This window comes from Gambusia affinis, linkage group LG20 (assembly GCF_019740435.1).
Source record: "Gambusia affinis linkage group LG20, SWU_Gaff_1.0, whole genome shotgun sequence".
NCBI lineage: Eukaryota > Metazoa > Chordata > Actinopteri > Cyprinodontiformes > Poeciliidae > Gambusia > Gambusia affinis.
The window spans coordinates 4,736,397-4,760,484 of record NC_057887.1 but is presented as its reverse complement, the minus strand read 5'-3'; the positions used below and the strand labels follow the sequence as shown (position 1 = coordinate 4,760,484).

General features: G+C 39.5%; 1 long non-coding RNA gene across 1 annotated transcript; it reads right to left on the bottom strand.

Annotated features, from left to right (window-relative positions):
- Window positions 1-1,153: 1,153 nt before the first annotated feature.
- Window positions 1,154-9,471, bottom strand: LOC122823228. The gene is made up of 3 exons (XR_006369306.1): window positions 7,451-9,471; window positions 7,151-7,298; window positions 1,154-2,477 (listed from the first exon to the last, which is right to left on the bottom strand). It is a non-coding gene; the product is annotated as an uncharacterized LOC122823228 (long non-coding RNA).
- Window positions 9,472-24,088: the final 14,617 nt, after the last annotated feature.

Below are 24,088 nucleotides of genomic sequence, written 5' to 3'. Positions count from 1 at the left end.
TCAGAGCAACCCGGGGCTGGCCAAAACCTTTTTTGGGGCCCTACGCAGATTTTAAATTCCGGGCCCCCTCGCCATACCAACATGTCAATGCCAGATGTTTCATAATAGTGGCTATTGGTTTTAACCTTACTAGAGTGGCAAACTAGTAAATATGCTCCAATTAATTTGCATGTTGAGAGACAAGGTTGGTATTTAAGTGTGGGATATTAATTTATTTGAAAGTAACATCTGCAGACAAACACTAAATTTACAGTTAGCAAATTTCATATCTTTTTTAAATTTGGAAGAGATGTGTAAAATGTCCAAAACGTCCAATCTATCACACTTTGCACATGATAGAGGAGTTCAAAACATACAAAATACTGTGGAGAATTTATCCCTTCTACATGCTAAGTTCTTGATGTATGAAGTTGAGGTCAGTGAGATGAATTTATGAATTCCATTTTTTAATACCAACATACAGCTGGTCCATTCCTCATGCTACCTTTAGGAGCTAGCAGGACAAAATGGCATCAAAGAACAGTTTGTGATCTCCTTCGTCAGCCTCTATGTAAAATGTGCCCTAAAGAGGGCGTTCCCTAGTGTGTCATATCCTCTAACCTTAGCTTTGAGGGCGTTTCCTAACATGTCATTTCCTTTAGCTTTAGCTTTGCAACTAGCTAAAAGAGATAGAGGAAAAACACAGAATTGTTTATTCTCAACAATACATACCTTAAGTACTTCACGGTGTACTTATTTTATTTTACAAACTGTTCCTTCTTGGCTTCATCTTTTATGAATCAAAAATAACATGATGAAATTGGTGGTGTGTGGTATAAGTCGCTTGGAAATGTATCTATTTTGTAAAATATTTTACAAAGTATATAGACAAAGGTTTAAAGGCATGAAGGTTTTTTTTTTTTTTACTATAGCTATGTGCATTAATCTGTGGGTGTGAACAAACACTAAATGACTGGATGATTTTACTTTGTTAAATTGATTAGAAAGTAAAATTTCCCATATGTTTTCCTTTAGCTTTCAAGCAACCAGCATCTTGAGGAGAGGGAAGTGTCTCCATGGTATAGAGTTAAATGACAATGTTACTATACAAATGCTGTGGCTTCAATGTAGACGTGTAATCTACACTGTTAGAAACATTATAAAATGACAGACCCACCAATGGATGAGTGAATTCACTACATCAGAATTTAAAAACAACCTTTATTGTCCCGCGGAGGGGAAATTCAACAGCAGGATCAGGTATAAAGGTTCACACAAAAATAACATAAAAACTTGTAAAAACCAATTATAACAATAACAATGATAATAGCAATAATAATAATACAAGTACAAGACTAAAACAGAAAATAATGTGGAGTTATCACAAAATTACAGCACCGTGTTGAATATCCAAAGAGCCGGATCACTGGTCCAAAACATTTACATCAACCCAATAACATTTTATGATAACGTGAAACATGGCTAGTGAATGGTGGCAAAATAAACAAAGAAATTGGCCTCTGTGTCATGAGCGCAAATCAACTTAAAAAACTTAAGTAAAATCACAGCAATTGAGGTCAACGCGGTTATTTTTAGTGACATGATTCTACACTGGATGAATGGTGGTTTGAAAATTAAAAAGTGAAGAGTCCTTTTTTATCCAATTTTAGCCATAGGGCATCAATGTCTCCACATTTGTGTAACAGTTATAAAGAAATAATAAAAGAGTGAAATGTTTTTAACAATTCACTCCGGAAAGTAGTTGAGCTGGAAATAACTGGTTTCTATAGTTATAGTTGGTTTTCCTCTTTAAGCTGTTTATGTTTCTGCAAGAGGCCAAGAATTAAAAAAAATTACAGCTGCCATCATTTCTCCATCAGAGTGGTTTATATTCTCTACTAATAGTTTCATACAAGTCGTGGATATGTAGAGCACATCTTAGTGAGGTCATTCATCCATGCAGCCATATTTAGCTGCATAAATCTATTTTCTTCCTCCTTATCCAATCATCCACCCGGTTACAGAACTACCAATAAGACATTCATGTGTTTCATAATTCACTCACACATCATGACTAGTTTTTTTTCCCCCTACTGATCGGTCTGCTGAGCGACGTCCTGCCCGATCGCCCGGCGCAGGCGATCAGATAACGCGGGACAGGAAATTGGCCAGTGCTGTAAATCTGGAGCAAACAAAACCAATAATAGTCCAACTCTGCGTCCCAGTCATTCCTACCACTGCTGTCGTCAGCGCCAGAGTTTCAGTACTGTACACCTCGTCCATTAATTTGTTGCAATCATGTGCTGAACTGACTGTAATCGACGCATCAGCCTTCCCCGTCTTCCCCCTCTTGACTTGCACACGCAGACTAACAGTCACGCCAGGCAACAAGATGTCCTGATGCAGCGGGCGTGTTCTGTTGCACAGGAGGACGGGCATCACGGGCGTCAGCGGAGTCCTGACGTTGTTGTGCCGGTACATGAGCACAACCTTGTACCCTGCAGGTTACCAAACAGACGGAGCAGGATCAGGTTTGAGCTGGTATGGCCCAGTCGTACTGTGATAAAATATATTAAAAGTGCTTAATTATGTTTGCGATAAGGCCCGGGACTGGGGCAGGACAGCAGCAGTGACGAGATTCTCATAAACGAGGACGCTAACAATTCCAAGAATGATGCAAGATTGGAGCTCCAGTTTTTAAAAAATTTTTTTTAATAGAGCAAAATAAAGTTGCAAATACTGAGGAAACAAAAAATCCAGTCAATAAAGAACTACTTACGCACCCAGGTGAACTGTGTAAGAGAAAGGACTTGAATTGGAAGAACGGTTTATTTGAGTACAATTGTTGAATTAATAAGGTCAGTCAAAGACAAGCAGGTGAACATCCACTCATTTTCAGTCCTGTTTACTCTGATACCCAGTAATAAGATTCAGACAAGCGACTGTCTTCAGAACTCAATAAGTGAACAATAAACCTGTATGTAATTAAGGGTGCATTACTGCTGCTGGTTCTATGAATACTGTACAGAACGTTGGTGGAGTTAATAGCTGTTTCTGAAGCACGTTATGAATTAAATTGATATTGACCAGCCCTGTTTACTTCACATTAATCAAAGCATTTGATTGTCTAAAGGCAATGTTTGTTTCGAATGTGTGGTCCAACTCCGATGCAGAGCAAAGAAAAAAAAAAAGCAAACTCTAGTCCGCCAAAAAAACTTTGGCCTTGGTTCGGGTGAAGTGAATTCTGGCACGGTTTGAACATGTGAACGTCAAGCAGGAAGAGGGCTACATTGGAAGGCATTGTGGGTAAATACAACTAAAACAAACGTGCAATTCTAGAGCTAGCGGCAAAAATGAATCATCGTCTTTTGCAAAAATCTAATGAGAAACCCTACGACCACTAAAATTCATATTACTGTAGGGATGTGTGCTTTTGTGTTTAGTTCCTGTGTTGTTGCGTTGTTCCCCTTGATTGACCCTTGTCCTATTTTACAACTACTACTATTAAAGATGGAACAATGTTCTTGAAGTTTTCACCAGCCTAAAAGGCTCAGCTAATTTTCTGCACAGTCACACCTCTTCCTATCTTCCGTTCCCGCCTAAGACAGTTTCCCTCTTTGCCTCCCATCCTGCCAATACGGCGCAAATGAGGCGCGCGACGATTAAACGCCACGTGTAAACACTGGGTTGCCATGGTAGCGGATCGATACTGGTGATGATTCCCGCGTGAGCGTCGCTGCAGGTTGATGGGAAACGGCATTCTCGTGCAGATCATTAACTGTGCCACAAAGATGGAAAAAAAAAGGAGAGAGAGAGAGAGAAAGAAAGAAAGAAAGAGAGATACCAGTGCGATAATGAAGAAGAGGCCACTTCTTAATTACTAGCAGTAACTTAATATAGCTGTCTGCCGAAGGTTTAATCGAAGGAAATTTAATCGTGAATGATCTATAAATAGATCCCGGAGAGAAGTTGTCACCAGTCCTTGTTATGCCATGACACCGGCTTTGAATTTGACCTTTAACATCGACAGTTCCCATTAAAAATATTACACAGCGTCCCTACTTTAGCGACATATCAGCGAATAAATACCTCCGTATTAAAAGTGAGCTTGACAGAGGAGGAAGCTCATTGGCTCTGGCCTTTCCCCCCCCCACATCGTCACCGGGAAACATGCGTCACCTCTCGGCAGGAGGCTCTTTTTAGACGAGGTTAACACGCTTTTCTTATTTAATTATGATGCTGTCAGAGGAGGACGGGGGTAAAGTGGGCTTTAATTTTGACAGAAAGTTTCAGAATAGAGAACGAATCAGGCATAAATTTGTTGTGAAAGCCGAGAGAAACCCTGATTCATTCTGTCACTTGTTTAGTTATGTAAGAAAAAAAAATAAGTCATTCATCTTGATCCTCCAATTAAGTTTTTTGTTGTTGTTATATTTGTCAGCTGCTCCTTTCTTCCCTCAGACCCTTCCTGGGTTTTTCCACTCGCTGCCCGTTACCCTCCAGTCTTTCACCAGCCGCACATTTATTGTGTCTAATGACATGTTGCTGACGTAAGCGTGGCGGCCCCTTCTCACTTAGCCCACCAGCTCCTCAATAATTTATGTATTCATTTACTCGAGCACTCGATTGTTGCCCCCTGACCCCCCACCCCGTCAATCCCCGCTAATAATTCAGACTCCTCTTTAATCAGCTCGGCGCTGAGATTTTTCCAGTTTGCGCTGGGAAGCGGGGAAGCGACTTATTGAAGCAAAAGTAGGTAAACATTGACAACAAGATGAGACTTGAACAAGGGGTTCAAGTGGAAATCCTGCCGAGGGCCCTCGGAGCCGATGACCTTAATGACCTCAGGTCAATGTTGTGGTTAGTTTTTGTTAACGCAAAAATGATACAAGCTGAATGTCTTCACACGTCAGATTAATAAAATAAAAATAAAAGATTCTGGAAGCAGTTCAGAGCCATTCAATAAATCTGAATATTATTGATAATTTCATTTATTTCACTAAATGAAACATTCTATAGATTTATTCCGCCAAAGGAATTCAATTCGATGAATTGAATTCATCGAATATGACTGCAATTCTTGATTTTTATCTGAAAAGTGTGGCACGGATCTGTATTCAACCCCTTTCAGTCTGATACTTCAGATAATAATATAATCTAGAGGGAAATCTGTAGCAACAGCTCCGGTTGAAACCAGAAGTCTGCATACGCTTCTGAATGTGGAGAAAGTTACAAAGAAATCTTGGAAGAAGAAAAAAAAATCTTGTAAGTTTTCTGGCATTTATTATATATAGATAATGTACTGCCAGACAGAGAGAGAAAAAAAGTCATTTTATTTGGTGTATGTGAATGTCAGCTTTCAGCTGCATGTTTAGTTTCAAAAAAATATCTGCTGTATTTTTTGCCTAAGTATTGGTACAGTATTCACTGTCTGACGCACTGAAAATACATCTGAACTAATCATTTGAATATGAACCCTTAGAAAGTCTAACATTTAAAATGTTTAACAATGGGTCTTTTTGGTGAAAATAAACATTTTAATCTCTATTTCATATTTTTGAGCAAAAGAAAAACATGTTTTCTATGTTCTAAGCAGAATCAGGCCACTTGTGCCTTTGTCATACAGATGAAACAGGAAAAAAATAAAATCAAATCCCAATTCAATAAATAAATATTTTAGTCCGGGAGCATGTCTCTGCCAGATGTGTACAGTCAGAGGAAGAAACTTCTCCTCATTCTCCTTTGCAAAATACCTCAAACTCAGTTTCTCTTTCAAAACTGCCTTCCTTCTTGTAAATACTTCACTATTCTCTCATCTTGACATAACCAAGCTAGTTTTATCTCGAGTCCTTCTGTCTAGCCTTCTTCCATTGTTGTGATGCAAACTTGAGAGTGATCTACACCTATGACACACTATTTTCAGCTAAAATCTGTTGCCTTGACCAAACTTTGCTGACTTACAATAATAAAAAAAAACAAACTATTGTGTAAAATTCCATCTCTAAACATGTCCCCTCCGAGTTTCTTCCTCACTCAAGCACGCTTTCATTCTCATACGATCCTCTGTGCTCAGTGGATCCCCGTATCCCGGGGATACGGCCAAATGAGCGCACAAAGAAACACTTTGCTTCAATTATGCAACGAGCCTCCGTGGTGAATTCCTCTCTAAACATATGACTCCTGAGGGCAGAAGCTGCATGTTGGTATCCTGCGTCAGTAGATCATAGACCGCTGGTTGTGTTTGGGTCTTTCTTTCTTCTTGCAGAAGAAGTAGCGCAGACTGTTGACTCTGAGTCCACATTTCTGCAGGGAAGATGCCCCGTGTGTTGTTTCTGGGCTTTCCATCAAAAGAATCACACAGTAGCTACAGTGTGCTCAGACAGAACAGAGAGAGATGAAATGTTACTATGTTGTGCCTGAAGGCATCGTCATTTGGCGTTTTAGACCAATGGGCAGGTGTGCATTCCCTAGTGTCCAGTTTTTGTCATACGCCAACTACAAACTTATTCACTGTTACTGGTGTATAAAAAAGCCAATGATCAAACAATGCTAAGCCTGGTGGGGAGGCAGTGTGGGGGGAAGTAAAGCCTGGTGGCCCGCCTGGCTTATTATCCACTGGGGCAAACTTTGTACTCCATCAATCCAAACCCTCTAAAACGGCTGTTCCTCTCCTCACCTGTGGTGAAGCTGCATCAGGAACCACTGAAGGGAAACGACACAAAAACCTCTGAAGAAGACACTGAGAACAACTTCCTTCTTTACTAAATCTAAACAAAAATGGAGATTTTAGCCATTGTAGAATTTCTCTTTTGAATCTGATAAAAAAAAAAACAACAACAACAACAAAAAAGACCTCAAGCTGTTTCTCCCACTCACATGTGTTTGTTTTGATTGTGTTTAACCAGAACGCCCTTGCTATGATTTGCTTCCTGGGTGTGAAGGGGTGTTTTGGTCTGAGTGTGAGTCACACTTTCTAGAGAGGATCTCTGCAGACGGTGTTCCTGACTCCAAGCAGCCTGCAGACCTGCTGCTGATTCCTTCATCAAGCCGCTGTGGATATAAGGAGCGACGGGACCAGGCCTTTTGCTGGATGATCACCGTTCATGGTGATCTCTGGTCCACTAGCGGTCTCCAGTGTTCCCTCTGGTAAAACATCTTGAGTTAAACTTACCTCCACTCTTTGGGTCGATCCACTGCCGCTCAAGCATCCCCAGGACTTCACTCTCCTCTGTTCCATCGTCCCACTCCTCAGATCTTCGAACCTACAACCTGTCCAGGATTCAGGCTCCAGGTTGCCACCTCCAAACCCGTCTTACCTCCTGCAACGCATACAAGCAAACTATGTAATCACCTCACAAACCTGCAGCCAACTTTCCTCTTCTCCACCAGGCACCTCCTGGACCTTTTCAGGGAAAAGAGCGTCTCCAGTCACACATTTTTCCTTCTTATTCAAAAATGTGTTTTTGCTCACCTTCTGCATTCAAGGGTGGATCACAGGTCCCCATCTCTAGTAGTCAGTGAGCAAGAAGCAAACAACCATGCACACCCACACCAATTATGCGAACAGTCATGTTTTTGGTTTGTGGGAGGAAGCTGGAGTACCTAGAGAGAACCCACTCATGCATAAGGAGAACATGTAAACTTCATGTAGAAAAACTCAGGCTGGAATTTGATGCCTAGTTCCTTTTTTTTCTTTTTTTTTTTACAAATAAAGTTCAAATTTCCTCCACCAGTATCTCACAAGTACACACACTGAAGTCAGTCAGTACCGCTATATTCAGAGATGTGAGGCATTGTCAGTGCCTTTCCTCCAGTCCACACCATTAAGATTCATCCAAACCAGAGATGTCATGGTTTGTCTTATTCAAATTCCCAGGCTTTAGCAAATTGGCCATTTCCTGCTTCATGCAGACAGCTCAACATCGCGCAAAGAAATTTGATTCCGTGTTTTGATAACTAGATCAGCTCCGTATAATATTTGGAGTAATGCTCATGCATGCAAAATTAAGTATGCTTTCTCAGCTGCTGAATTTGTTTACTTTCTCAGTTTTCATTATTTTTCATCGCTGGGGTAGATGTTAGCAATAAGCAGACCATGAACTCATCTGTCATTTCCTTTGCGACGCTGATTTCGTTTTCCCACAGCGGCCCGCGGGCTCACGAGGAGCTATTCCTGTAGCTCAAAACATGTCAGCGAGGGAAAGCAGTGGGTTCTATAAATCAGTTACTGACGTGACCGATGGGACCCATAACCATGTAGGTGCTTGAACGTTATGATGGTTACGAATGATTGATCCCGTTGCGCATCGACTGAAAGAAAAAGGTATTAGCAAGTGAACACTTTCTTTGAAAGGCTCACAGGCACAGCACATCTTTTAAACATCAAAACAATAATGAGTCATGAGTTCCTTGATCTTTAGTTTAACATGGCAAGTTACAATAACAAGCCAATGTTTTTTTTTTTTCTTACTTTGAAAAGAATAATGTGAATTCATTTATTATTGCACCATATTTCACCTTACTGCTGGAGGTTTGTGTTTAGAGTGATGTGCATTATTCTACTTACTTTCCAACACACATAGTATTGTGCCTGTGGGTCAAACTGGTCCACTAACTTCTCACCTGGACAGGACAAATTCTTCCATGTTTACTGTCACATATGTCTTGTGGGGAACAGCAAACAGAATTTCTTATGGCTTTCAACTGTTGTTTTCAGACACGACAGTCCCTCTTTGGACTCCCGAAATTGAGGATCCGTGACATTCGTGACAATCCCGTCAATGCTGCACAGCTCTGAACCAGCAGCCTTTCAGGTCTGTCTTGGTTGCACAGTCAGAGAAGCTGTCACAGGGAAGTATTGTGATCTGCGAGGCTCCATTGACATGAATGTGTTGTGATTAATGCACACATCACACAACCCGATCATCTAGCAGAACGGATGCCTAAATGGACCTGGTGTGTTTTCAGCTTAATCCAAGCTGTGGCCCTTGAACTGACTTTGTGCGGCCTCCAACTGCAATTAAAATAATTCCAATTTGGCCCGTAGATGCAAATGGAGACTTTAATTTGTAAAAAAATTGTTTCCAACATAGTTTTCCTATGCAGGAAAATGTAAAGTACAACACAAAGTATTTGTGTTTTTATAACCAAATTTGAACAAAAGTTAAAACCAAGAGACTTTTACTGAAAAGCCAACTTTGCTGCACCCAAGTCAGCTTTTATTCTTTAGTAAACTTGGCTCAGGATAGTGAGCATTTCGATGCAAATCCTGTTCCTACTCCTGAAAATAAATTTATTCAGTCGAGGCCAAAAGAAACTGAACATAGATGTCTTTCTCTTAACACAGCAAACATGCGAAAAGTTTTAAGTAGTAAGTTGTACATTTCTGCCACAAAACTCTGAAATTTTGAGCAATCTCAAATTTTCTGGAGAAACACGAGGAAATTTGGTAGAAAAAAAAATTCTAATGTTTCGATTAAGAGAAATTTTCTACAAAAATGGAATTTCAAAGGTTGACAATTTTTTTGAAACATTTTCTAGAAAATTCCAGATTAATCAAAAAAAATAAAAAAATTTTTTTTGAAATTCCCCCCCACCCAAAAAAAATAAAATAAAATTCCACCAAATTTGGTGGAAATTTGGTCCTTTGTCTACACTAAATGTCTAAATACTTTATTTATGGTTTTAGATTATTTTTGAGCCCACCAGGCAAAAAGTTTGGACACCCCTGGCTTAATCGCTGTTCCACCAATAATCTCTCCCACCTATTTCTCCAAGAGTTACGTCAGGTTTATGGCCCCGTACATATAATGTTTTGTAAGGAAAATGGCTCCTTGGACTTGAAAGCTGGCAGATGCCTGTTTCTTCCTACACATTTCCACCCTGAGCGGTAGAAGCAACCAGCCGTGTTGCCCAGTAAAGTCCAAAGAGTTTGAATTTCTTTATTTTTATTTTGCTTAGCTCTACACTCTTCGGCCATTTCTTTAGCCATTAGCAGCTCGAGGTTGGAGGTCCTTCGGCCTCCAGATGTACCTTAATCCATCATGGCATAGGGGCAACACCATGTCAGAGTGATTTTAGCCTGATATTGCGTATGACTGGGGAAGCCTTGTGATGACTCACTATATGTGTTAACAAGCAATTGTTTCAGATGAAATTGTGCCATGATGCACTTTTTGATTCTTTTCTATTCAATAGTTAACTCTGCATTTAAAACCCCTTACCATTAAATTATTTATCTAAGCAAACAGATATGAATTAATTACAGGAAACCTCTCCAATGAGGGTCAAAGGGATTAAGTGTTCGTTTGTTCTTTTCACTAACCTAGTCTTCTTTCGGGAACAGCGTGGCTCATGTGCAGACGGAGCGTCACAAGAAAAGGGATCGGTTTCTTTATTCGGGTGGTTTGCACTCGTTGATCTTTGAAATCAAGACTCTGCCATGATGCAACGTGAGAGAGCGCGAAAACGCCGCCGCAAAAGTGCGATTTATATTCAGGGCAGCGGCGGAACACATGAATAGAGACAGTGATGCTTTCGGGGTGAACAGGTCTACTGTGTAATCCCACACGTTCTCGGGTGGCTCAGAAGCAGAATCACAGGAGACATTCAATGCGAAGCGGCTGCTTGTGTTCTGCTAAAACCACAGAGAAAGAGCAACGGCAATTCACTATCTGTGATCCTCTGGGAGGATTTTTCACCCTTTCACTTACAACGCCACTTTGGTCTACTTCACGTTTAAATGTTGGGTAGGCAGTTAAATGGGAATCTGTATTCTGAATGTTTGCAGCTGTAAGTGTGTGACTTTCAGTCAAAAAAATCTAGATCTTGATATTTCTTTCTGCCAAAGATGTTCCATTGACAGGTTTTATCGTTAAATATTTTGAATATTAACATGAAAAAATATGTCTTGTCAAGGTTTTCATGCCACTTTTTTTCCTCCTTTTGCCCCCCATACAATTAAAACATCTGTTGTTTATTAGGATGTGATGTCAGAAAGACACGGATAAAATCAATGGAATAGTAATTACCGTAGTAGTTTCAAAAATAATAATATAAAAAATGAGGCATGCATATGTACCGACCATTATGTCTTTTTTTTTTTTTAAACTAATTATTTCGTCTTTTTTTTGTTATTATTTAGTCAATGTTTTTTTTAAGGCACACAGAAAAAAAACATTACTGACCAACAAATTACTGCAAAATCACAGAATAAGAGAATAATAAAATAAACAAACATACATTCAGTACAAAGACAAAACGCAGAACATAATCAAATGGAGTCACAGCAAAAACAAAAAAATTGTTTAACAAGCGTGGGTTAGAAAATGTACATTTATTTTGTTTAATCTTGGGAGTTAGTTTTGATTTGCACTATTATTTTCTTGTTGTCTAATATCCCTTGATTAATCCAGGGTCACAGACACTTTGGATAGAAGTGGAAAAGAGAGAGAGAGAAAGATTATATATAAGTTGATAACTAAACTAGAAAATGTTTAAAGAAATTTAAATGGGGCCTGCCAAAGTGTGGATGGAACCCAGCATTCTGATGCTAAAACTTAGCATCACTGCCAAAGTAAGCTACAATGTTCTCAACAGCATGTGGAGAACACATGCTATTGAACACATGCTCAATAGCATGTGTTCTCCACATGCTATATGGTTGAGCAACATGGACTTATTCCATTCAGCATGTTAAAATTAGTGTATTCATCCAAAATGCTAACATTAGCCTAAATGCTGAAAGTGGCATGTGGGGTATAACTAGCATGTTGTCTTACATTGACTTCCTCCATTCAGTGTGCTAAACATGGCTAATTAATAAACAAAATAGTTGAAAAGCTTATTTTAGGGAAAATGCTTCTGCTAATGTGGGCAGGGCACTGTTTATGTTTGTGCTAATGTTAATGCACTTCATTCTGAGTTTTACTATTGCAAAAATAAAAATCAGATGTTCACTTCGTGACAGTTCGTTAACAGAAAAGAAAAAGCTTGTCTCTTAACACCAAATTAATTATTGTTTAAGCATAGTCTCGTTTGATATAAAAGTAAAAATGAGACGTTTACTTCGTGGCTCTTGGTTACCAGCAAACACGCTCATCTCCTAGCAACAAGATTAACAACAAATATTGATATTGTTCAAAAAACATACGATTTATTCCACTCTTTTGAAATACTACTTATGTTGCACGACTTTCTACTTAACCAGAATTGTGGAGTTGGTGAACATTTCAGAAAAGTGAAAATATTTTTTTTTTTTTGTCATTGGTGGTGAATAAATTGTAAAACAGACATTCAACACAAATGTAAAAATCTGATTTATACTTTGTGACAGTTCGTTACTAGAAAAATACTCAAATGTTACTGTTTATAAAACATAAGCTCTTTTGAAATACTGCTTATCTGCTCAGACGCAAAAAATTAACATATTTTAATTTTAAAAAGTAAAAATCAGATGATTACTTCATGGCATTGAAGTAATCAATGCTCATCTCGTAGCAACAAATAAACAACAAATAGTTATTGTTCAAAAAACATAAGATTTTTTCTTCTGTTTTGAAATACAACTGATGTTGCACTACTTACTACTTAACAGTTGTGCACTTTCAACGCAAAAGTAAAGATCTGATTTATATTTGTGGCAGTTCATTACTAGAAAAAAATGCTCATCTCTTAACAATAAATTCATTATTGTTTATAAAGCATAATTTTTTTTGAAAAACCGCTTACCTTCTTAGACACAAGAAATTTACACTTGGTAAATTTTGCAAAAGTAAAAATCAGATGTTTACTTCGTGGCACTTGGTTACCAGAAAGCACTCTCATCTCTTAGCAACAGATAAACAACAAATATTGTTATTGTTCAAAAAACATGAGATTTCTTCTGCTCTTTTGAGATACTAATTTATCTTCCACTACTTAACCAGTTGGAGAATAAACCCCAAATAAAATAATAATAATAATAATTATATCTTTATATAATCATTCTAGATGTCCTGCCCTCCTCTGTAGGAACTGAATGTTCTGGCATCTCTGTAGTTCTCTACATCTCTGCCTCTGGTCTGCCAATGCACTCCTATGGCAGGTCAATAAATAAATATTGTATTGTTCAAAAAAAAAAAAAAAAGTAATTTAAGGATAACAAAAAACACTTTATATTATCCTGTTACTAAGTTCTCCCTTTAACCTAACCTTGTTATGTCTGATGCCTTTAAATAAAATGCTGCACAGCTAATTCCTTTTAAACTGCATCCGGGGTTCAGAAGACAGAAGACAGGTCAGGAATAAGGCTGAGAAATTTTAAATTGATGAAGCAATACTCCAAGTTTTTAACGCATGGACAACTGTTTAATCCATCATCTGAAAAATGAATAGTGTGACACATCTGATGTGCTGCAGAAACATACTAGTATTAGTGTGATACAAGCAAATTGCAGTTTAAACAAAGAGCTAATATGAAGCTACAGAAACATGAAGCTCCAACTTTAAATAAAATTGAGGATTTTTGAGGCTTTATTTTGAACTTTGACCTTTCTATCTCACTCAGGGAAGCTGTCAGTGCTAATTTACATGGAGAGTTTCAAGGAAAATATAATTACATTTTAAATAAATAAAGTATGTGCATGGTATCCTTAGTGATTACCTCTTTGGCAAATAAACTTGCTCCTTAAAGAATGTAAATGTATCACAGAAATGTCTGAAGATGACTTGAGATTTTCCAGGCCTAGTTCTCGAAAAATTTTCCATGCAGCCTGCAACATGCCACCATAAATAATCAAATTTCAATATTTATTCATTTGTGTTGTTTATATTGATGTGGAACAACTGCCAATGTGCTCCTGTGGGAACTTAGTCAGAATTTATGAAGCTATTGATGACCTCAGAGGACTCATGAGCCGTCCAAGCTGACGAGATTCTAGTTACCGGCAGTGTGGATCTGAAAGGCAAAGGTTTTAAAATATAACCTTTGACTCACGCGGTCCGACGGTTGTGTTTAAATCGAAGTCACGATGCATCCCATATGACAGATAGGGCTAACTTACCTTGGAAATGTTGTGTACTACCATGGTACTTGTCTCAGTGTAAGTTTAGCTGCTGAGTCATAAAACTGTTTGTGACTCAGCAGCGTTTTGCTGAGTCACAAACATATTAGTCTTGGACCTGGGATCCAAGTCCATCTTTGATTGTCAAGTCTAATATAGACCCAGCAATCTATCTTATTGCCAGGCTAATAAGATAGATTCAAAGTTTCCATGTCTGATTATCAGTTTTCTTTATGGAGTTTATAAGAATCCCTAAGAAAAGCTTTTCTGTTTCCCACAACAGAATGACGCTATTGGTGCTTTTAATTAGTTTGTTGTGCCATTATGCTGTTACTGAAGTCCTTTATTATTTAACTCATTCGCCCCTTTCTCTACTACTTTCTCTAAACTGACTGTAGTCTAACCGTACAAGTTCTCTAGTTGTAGTAAAAGAATTCAGCATTGGATCAAACAGAATAATGTACGAGTGATTCCTTTCTTCACCTGAACATTAAAACATATTTTTCGGCTGCTCTAGAAGATGGCTGTCATATCTGAATTGCATTAACTATTGCTGCCACAAATTCACAAGAAGTCTCCACAAGTCCCTGTTTTCTGAGTCATTTTGGGCCAAGTGGGACCAATCAGCCCCCTGTAGGGACCACTCGGCCATCTGATCCATTAACAGACCAAAAGATGTCTATAAAGGCATATAGCGCATATGATCTGTGGCATACACAAAGATAAAAATAGTACTTGTGAAATTATGCCCCACTGGCTTGGCATCTGAATTATCCCTGTGGAGCCGAGTCCCACAGAAACACAAAACTCTCCAAACTCCTGCATTACTCCATCCCCGCTTTTAGGGCAGTGGGGCTTTAGAGAAACACAAAACAGAAATCTGGAACATCCAGTCTATGGTTCATTGGTGTTCCTGCAACTTTAACAACATGAAGATATGAATATTAAAGAACAGTACAAGCAATAGAAAGTCTAGTGTAAAATTCCGTCCTTGGCTCTGTTGTTGGCTAAGCTACATTTGGATTTAGAGTGATACAGTGGAACCTGGAAGTTGTTTGAGGTGACTCCTGGTTGTTGGCAGGAGAACGGCAGTTCACTGAACTCGACTGGGTCAAGTGTAAATTTTTGGCGCAGAGAGGATAGAGGACTGGTTCTGCTTGCCCCCTGGTTCCAGTGAAGGAAACCCGTGGGGTGTTGTCACACCTAGGGGGTTCAGTTGGCTTAAAATGAACTGGTTCATTTCCCCTCTTTGCTATGATTCGCTTTGTGAATACAGTGATCGTACTATAACCGTTTGGAGGAATTGGTCTCGGTTCGGTTCCAAATGAACTCTAGAGTGGTTTGTTTATGGCGTAAATGTGATCTAGCCCCGATCAGACGTGGTTGCCATGTAACCGCTGCAACCTTGAGCCAAACACCTTCCGGTAGACAAGTTTGCTGTAGACTCAACAAACTAACAAACAACGACAACAACCTGTCTTTGCATTTGGTATTCTTGACTCGGACACACCAGAGCAACAAAAACACTGAACGTTCTCATGCGGTTCGTCGTGACAAGTTTTGGTCACTTGAAATTTCTCTATGAAAATAAACCGAAAAAGTTAAACCCATTAACTGATTCAGACCAAAGTAAACAAACTGCAGATGTGGAAATGATTTTAAACTACTATTTCTTTGTACTATAACAGGCATGTCATCAGAGCTTGTGTATGTAATACAAAGCGACTCAATACTTCTGGGACTATATTATACAAATATATTTTATGTTTGCTTTTCATTGTGCAAGTATCACGCCCCCTCTCTCCACCTCCACCGTTCCTCCTTTGTCATACTCGAGACCTGTCGTGTCTGTCGCCTCGACAAGATGAGACGTACAGAAATACTCGTAGACTGAATCTGCTCGACTCAACGAGCTGTCAAGAATGTTCACGTGAAAATAAAACATGGTGGAGTCAAGCAGGTTGGTGTCCGAGGCTCCAGACGTACAGTAGAGTAGAAACACGTGATCGGTTTCAGCGACGCTTCGGCGCAGTAAACAAACCAAACGTAGCATGTGAGTCTGGCCGCCGGAGGTTTTCCTCTGTTTATTGTCGTTCACTCGGCTGAGTGGAGAGGACGTTTATCTTAATAGATGGAAAGCTGGATGTCGAAGTAAATAGAAAACACACTGATGTTTTCCACGTCCAGTGTGTGAACTGAAGCTGAATAATCCATATTACTGTAAGCCGAGTCACATGCTGACAAACATTAAATAACTGCTGACTTCCAGTATTGATATGCAAATACATTTGCTTTCCAAGAACATTGATTTTTTTTTATTTTATTTTTTATCTGTAAACATTGGGAGACATTTACCATCCACTCCACAAATAAACAGGGCAAAGATCTGAATCAAAGGCAGGTGGAAACAGAAGGTTTGTGGGTTGACCTCATGTAAGACACAAGGGCTATTCAAACAAATTCACTAGACTGGACGAAATGTTTGGTGATAAGAGTTGAACCTTCAAACACAGGCTTCATCTATTTCAATTTAAAAATATTTTACTGATCATAAGAAGGGAAATGAATCTAAATGTAAATACATTCAGCTCCATCCAACCAGTTTCAGATTTGTGGAGAACATGATTAATGATTTATGCTCGGGGTGGCTGGCCATGTTTTGCCAGGTCTGCTTGGTGTGCCACACTCTTTCAATGATGTGTTAAACTGCAGAATGTTCAAACATGACCCTGCTTTAAACGCCCTGCGGTGTTCTTTACCGTTATGATGCCGTTTTCTTTCTGTTTTCTCTACTTACCCTGCGGGGCTTTTAGCAGATCAACTGAGTTTATGTTAATGTTAAATTGCACACTGGTATTTCCTGGTTAGTTGACCTCTGAAATCATTTTGCAGCACCGGAGTTTGTTTAAGGATATTAGGCTAATGTGATCCATGTCTGATTTATTTATTTTTTGCCCATATGTGACCAATATTTGAATTTTCCATGGTTGTCTGAGCAGTCCAATTCCAATCTTTTCATCTCCCAAAAATCCAAATTATGTCACTTTTATACAATGAACTAAATTGGATACATATCCAATTTAGTATCCAATGGTTTTCAAAGCGTCTGCAGTCTGAATGATCACCTCTAATTTCATCCAACGTGTACGTCACTGATGTGAGACATGCATCATGATTCTGCAGCAGAAGAAGCCGGGCGCTGTGAACAATGGCTTTATAATTATGAAAGGAGTCTGTCAGTGGGGCACATCAAGTCACAATCCCAAAACTCTACGCATCCAAACAAACGTCTCTACAGAAGTTGGAGTCAATGCTCCACAAAGGCCGTTGCTATTAGTTGTGCAAACTTTTTGTCAGCTTCTCTCATGTTGTTATGATCTTGTGACAATACAGTAGCTCTGAAAAACTCTAAAGTTGGTTTATGGGTAGCAGCATTCGTTGTTACTTTCGTAAAGTAGTATGGGAGTAACGTCTGCTGTGTGACGTCTATGTTTTTCTTCGCGGGTCGCTTTGTGTGGCTGATTGTTGTGGTGGCATTTCATTAGTAGCATGAAGGACCACACACACAAAAAAAGATCAGTTCTAACACAAAGAGAAATCCAGTGTCATCTAATCCTTTGAGAGGCCTTCTCCATACACTTTGACAAATATATTAAAATTGAAGCTATCAGACATACATTATCCTTTCTGGAGGGCACAAAAGTACAAGCAGGCATGTCTCAGTAACATGGTCAAAGACAGAGAATATATTAAGAAAAGCCCTGGGTATGATTCATAAAGCTAAGAGATGGAAAACACAGAAAGACCAAATTTCTTAGAGGATTTCATTGACAAGTTAAAATGGGTGACTCATAGGTGGAACAAAGCTGGATCAATATCAGATTTGGGTTGTATTGAGGAGGAGGGGGAGAGGTTGTATATCTTGCCATTATTCTTAAGTCCAACTATATTTCAAGATGACGTGAGCAGAATTCAAGAAATCAATGATGTTTACGCAGGACGGAGCTCCATCAGTTCCAACCAAGCAATCATGGAGACTCAAAGACGTCTCCAGACTGAATTAGTCCTCTTTGTTACTAGATTTAACTCTGCCTTCAACAATAAGTAATGTACCCCGAATAGGCATGACGCATGGCCACTTCCCCTGATAGGGGTGGGATTGCTTGGGCAGCAAGTTGACGCTTTTTTTCCTCCAAGTAGTTGCATTAGAGCAGGGCTGTCAGGAGGGACGCTGTCCTGCAGTTTTTAAATGTTCCACAGGTACAAACCACTGGAAGGAAATGGCTTAATTACCTCCTCCTTGTGTAGATCAGTTCTCCAGAGCCTTAATGACCTAATTATTCTATTCAAGTGGTGCAGCAGAGGGACAGCGGCCCTCAAGGACTGGAGTTTGATACCTGTGCGTTAGAGGCAGGAATAATGAGCTGTGTGAAAAACAGACAGTAGGATGACTGGGTCAGTGTGTGTCTGGGAAGTGACCATCGGCCTGTAAGGTCGGATCCGACGGACAAGTTTAAACTGCTGAAGAAGGAAGGTCTTCTTCAGCATTACCTATAAAAAAATGTCACAATACATAATTCAGAAGTGGATTAAGAAACACTAGAGGACATTGTTTCAGGTTTCATCTCCTCAACAGCTGGAGCCTTGACTTATCTCTCCATATCAGTTTGGAGACATCGACACTATGACAAAGGACACCAAAACAACTTGCACGTTGAATCCTTAACTGACATGTCTGGATAGTCAAGTGATAAAAACCCAAACACTGAACCAGAGGGAGGGTAAGTGGCCTTAATAGCCCTATTAGTGTGATTGTTCTGATTACAGGGCTCTGCATTGTCCAGCCAAAGGGGCAAAAACATTGTCATTATTACAGTTACGTGACGGAAATTGTCCCATTTTGTCCTCATTCTCTTGTCCTCCCCCCATTCTTGTAAAATTTTTGCTCCCCTCTCTATGCACAACTATTGTACGATTGGTCAGAATTTTGTGGGTGTGTTTGTTTGTGCTGAAAACAGTTCCAACTACTCAATTTCCTGGGGACGTCCTTTCACACAGAGATGGACAGGCACAAGTGTCAGAGATTGAGAAGAAGTACATACTGTTGGACCAAAACACTAACATCACACTGCTCAGTTTCTGTCCGATGCTGCGGGTGAACGTCCCACAGACTCCTTCTGCTCTTTTTTTCCCCCTGATAACATAGAAAATGAGATGTTGCAGGTTGTCAATCATTTCCTTCTCCTCCAAACTTGTGAATTTGTAAGACCAGGACATATAGTGCAGTGGGAGGGGTTTCACATGAACACAATTTGGTGTGTCTCGTGGACTTTGAAGGGTGTGTGTGAAAACGAATGTCCTGCAACCATGTGACCACGCATCGACAGTCTGACTTTGGTACGATGATGCCGGGTCCTGGCAACTTACAAGCCTAATATTTTCGACCCATGATTAGAACTGGAAAAATCTTTTGGATGAGAGGAGAAATCTCTTAATGAAACAAGGGAAGAAGTCCTCTTGCCATCTATTCAAGCACCTAGGATATGAACTGTGAAGTGTTGTTTTTGGGGCTTCAAAGTGGCTTAGGGTGATCACTCTGCACTTCTGAAAGCCTCAATAACAGTCAAATAGTTATTGAGGCTATGTTCTGATGCGTGTGAACATCAGAACACGCAGCCGGCTTTCATAGGGTTAGGAACTGTTGCTGCCTGAAATCCATAAATCCTTGAAACCCACTTGAAAAATGCTTACAACTGCCCATTTTAATCTTTCGAACTGCAATTATATATCAATATGCATTAACACGCAGGGTGGAGACTGTCTTAGCACTACCACTTAACAGACTCAATAGACTTCCTTTCCTCTGCACTTGGCGGTTCAGGTACTCAGCACCAAGGAAAATGAATGGCGCTCCTAGATTGGCTGCTTTGCTTAGGTCTTCCTGAGTTAAATTCCAGAAAATGAGATTAACCATAAATAATAGTAATATAAATAATCTGGTGACCATGAAGTATTAAAGAAGTATCCTTAAGCTAAAGTCAACATTGGTAGAAAGGTTTCAGAGGTTTAGAACTCAGTCAGGGCTGAAGGAAGGAAGCTTTTCTGTCACAGAATACATTCATGCCTCACTAAATATCTCCTGGGGACATTTTTAAATTCAGTGTAAAAATTTAAGTACAAGTGCCTTCAAATGTGCCAGTCATACTGGTACAGCAGGTACAAACTTAAGAAACGTCTCACCCACAATAACAGAAGCTGGAAGCTGAATTCCCTCTGGCTGCTTGTGGAAATCTGGAGCTCCACTGTTGTGTCCAAATATAGCCGCCTCGGCGTCTCGCATGACAGAGACCAGATCCTGAATTTGTTGATGTGCTTTAAATCAGCCCTTTATAAACCAGGTAGTAACATTTAAGTGGGCTATGTTTAGCTGTTTCTTGTAGCTTTAAAATGAGAAGCTTCATTCTTGAGTTCTCCAGCACACAAAAATAGAAGCAATTAAAAAAACAAAACACAAAATCTTCATCCCAGAAACAGAATAATACACAGTGTGACTACCAAAGGTTAATATGCTGACGTTGAGCAGGAATCATCTAATATAATCCAGTTAGGTTGGTTTCTACGTGTGTGTGTGTGTGTGTACAGTGGTGAGTGTACACAGTTGGTGTATGGACGGACACCAACACTCCGAAAGCAGCATTTCTACAAACACGAATGCACACACCACATGGCTTTGTTTGGGGATCCTGCTGACTTTAGTCAAGTCGAGAGGACTGCTTGGCAACTGGCTGAGGATGAACACACACAGCTGGACGTAAACACACACCTCTGCAGAGGAGCCATCGAGGTTATGGCGCCCTCAGGAAGGGCTAATGACACGGAGTGTAACCGCTGCAACAGATGGCTGTCGCTAAGCTATAAGAAGCCATGCAAAGGCCCCTGTTAGCAAGTGGGATGTCAATGACTCGCTCTTGTTTACTTATTCACACCATTGCACATATTTACACACAGTCGGGCAGCACTTATCACTTGAAGATGCTTTCTGCACAGTTTTTTTTCCATATCATGACCTAAATGTGGGGGAACAATTGGAAAGTTCTCAGAGAAAAACACATTTTGGTTCGTCCAAACGGAACAAGAAATCCACAAACAGAGATACTTTTCTGCTGTAAGGACTAAGACATTCTAATTTGCAGTTTGCATTTGTTCATTGTAATCATATGATTTCAGTTTTTCTTTTTTTCAGAGCAAACATTGAAATAGATTCACCTCAAAATGTTTCTAGCTTAGGTTTTGACAAAAAACAGTTGAAGTTTATAGAGCAAGATTAGGATCATGAGCTAAAGGACAGAAATGAACCAACATACAACATGTTGGATAGAAAAGCAACAGGTTGTAGATGTACACAAATAAGTTTATAAACAGGTATGATGGAGATTACGAACTACAATGTTCGGTTTGGCAACAAAAATGAATGGTTGAAATTACCAACATAACTACAGGATTAGGATTAGCAACATAACTACATTGTTATGATAAGGATTGGCTACAGACCTATTTAGGATTAGCAGCAAAAAAAAAAGCTATACCCTTTAGATTGAGATTTGCGACAACTTGTATGATCAGAATTTTGAAGAGAGAAACGAGGAGAGAAAATGAGAAAGAAAAAGAAGGAGACAAAAGAAAGATTTACAGCACCTTTTTATTTCACCACTCAGCAAATGAAACCGAACAGCGACCTTACAAAGCTCCTGAATGCCTCGATGACAATCTATGTTACAAGGGAGACACCTGCTGATTATTAAAGGAACTACAACTAGTTCCAATATTAACCCTCATTCACAGAGATGGGGAATTGCAGCTGAAGGAGTCGTGCATTGGTGTGTATTTACTGGTATGGAAATCATAGGCAGACAAACACCATGTCTGGAAAGGATCAAAGTATAAAGTGACGTAAAATAAAATATGCACGTAGAATAAAAATAAAATAAAAGAAAATTTAAGCATTTTGTCACGAGTATCCAGACAATGATTGACTTAGTTCCGGCACATGAAAACACACCAGGTTTGGCCGTATAATCCAATTCGTCTTATGCTGAAATAAGCTGTGATGATGCTGTCGTATGTCACAGTGACATGCTTCAGATGCTATTAAAGAAGCAAGAGGGGGGACATGTCTCTGTCACGCTGCTCCAGACTGGGACGGTTTGAAGGAAAGTTAATAATGAGTCAGAACGTGAGTCACGGCTCGTCCGAACACCCACACACACACACACACACACACACGGCTCTGATCGCATGGATGCATGGAAACATATTCTCTGGATGCAGCAGAGGACACGGATCGGGTTACATAAAAATAAAAACGGAGAGAAAGTCATGTAGAGAGGACTTTATCTTCATCAATAGCAGCAGGAAAAGGTGTTTGGGCAAAAATAACACGGAGGAAACGTTCACTGTCTTAGGAAGCAACTATAAAGTAAACAGTGACAATTCAAGCTAGTTTAAATGGAATAATTTAGTTAGAGAGGAGCTGATGTTTGAAAATGTGCCTTGTTCAGGATGAATACATGGATTTGGCAAAACTTTTTTTTTGTTAAGGGGATTTTAAAAGAACTTACAGAATCGCAGTCCGTCATTGTTTTTAAGATGATTTATGAAAGTGTGTGTATCCGTAACTGCTTGTAATTGTGCTGCTGTCACTTGCCAGGACAGTCTGGTAAGAGACTTTTAATGTCAAGGAGTTTTGCTTTTTTGTCCTGTTTTAATACGTTGTTGTACGCAACACACACATTATATATATGGTAGGCATCTGTTAATGACCACTAGGTCAGTATTTTTCAAAAATGGTTTGACCACTGGGCCTCTGAAAACTGGACAGATGAGAATAAAAAAAAAATATTTTTTTTAATTTTGGAACCATAATTGTTTTTATCATTGTTTTTCAATCATTATAAAATATGAGTTAAGATAATTGCCTCACCCTGTGTGAAGAAGGGGATACTGATGATGTCTTGATTTCCCTCCTTTATTACCTGGAGGGTTTTGTTTTGGCTTGATCCTGAAAAAGGGAAACACTCAGACAATTTTATTTAGAAGAATGCAAAATTCTTGTTCACACTCAAACTTTAAAAAAGGCGAAGCAGACCAACAGTCTTACAGAGTGAACATTTCCATTTCACTTTTTAAAACTAGAAGCACAAAATATCAGCGTTACCCTGGTTTCGCTTCCTGCTTGGCCGCTCTCTCAGCTGCTCGCTCGTATCGACTTCCTTTCTGCTCCGTGTTGACCTCGCCCCTCCCCCTCCTGTTACTGATGGAGCTGGACCTCTCCGCTGTGTTCCAGCCCGGTTTAGCAGAATGTCACGGTGTTGCAAACAGTTTTAAGCCAATCGAAAGGAAAGGCTGTCGGGTGAAAAGGTTCCTGCTCTTGCGGTTTGTTTATTCATCATCGCTCCGGGTCAACTCAACCCAACAGCCGGTGCCCATGGACGGACGCGGCTCCTCCTGCATGCCTGCATGGATTATGAGTCGGGTGTTTTTTCTGGAGACAGAGCACACAGGGATGAACGAACCAGCTGATTGATGCACCTGCATGGCTTAGACCTACAACAGAGCCTATAATTTATACAATGTCAATGTTCTGCTTTATCATATAATCATTATGATACGATTATATGATAATGATTTTACATCTCATAATGAGATATTTATCTCATCTCGGTTGTGAGAAAATTATACATTAAAACCAAAAGTGCCCTAAACAACAAACCAACAATTTCAAAGCTTCTGAACTCTGGGTATGAGAGTTTTGTCTGGTTAGCAGGGGGATTCTACAGGTTCGACCTACTCAAATTTAAAACTTTTTAAGACAATTATGAATGAAATTTAAGACATGTATGAGGACAGAAATGTACAAAACATGATAAATTGGATATAAATTTGCACTTACCCATGATGGATTTAAAAAACAGCACCTAGCCGGCTAGCAAGGGAACATTGGCAGCTTCGAAAAATACAAAAAATAGAAATAACCAGCACTCTAAAAACTTAATTGGGGTGTACCTACG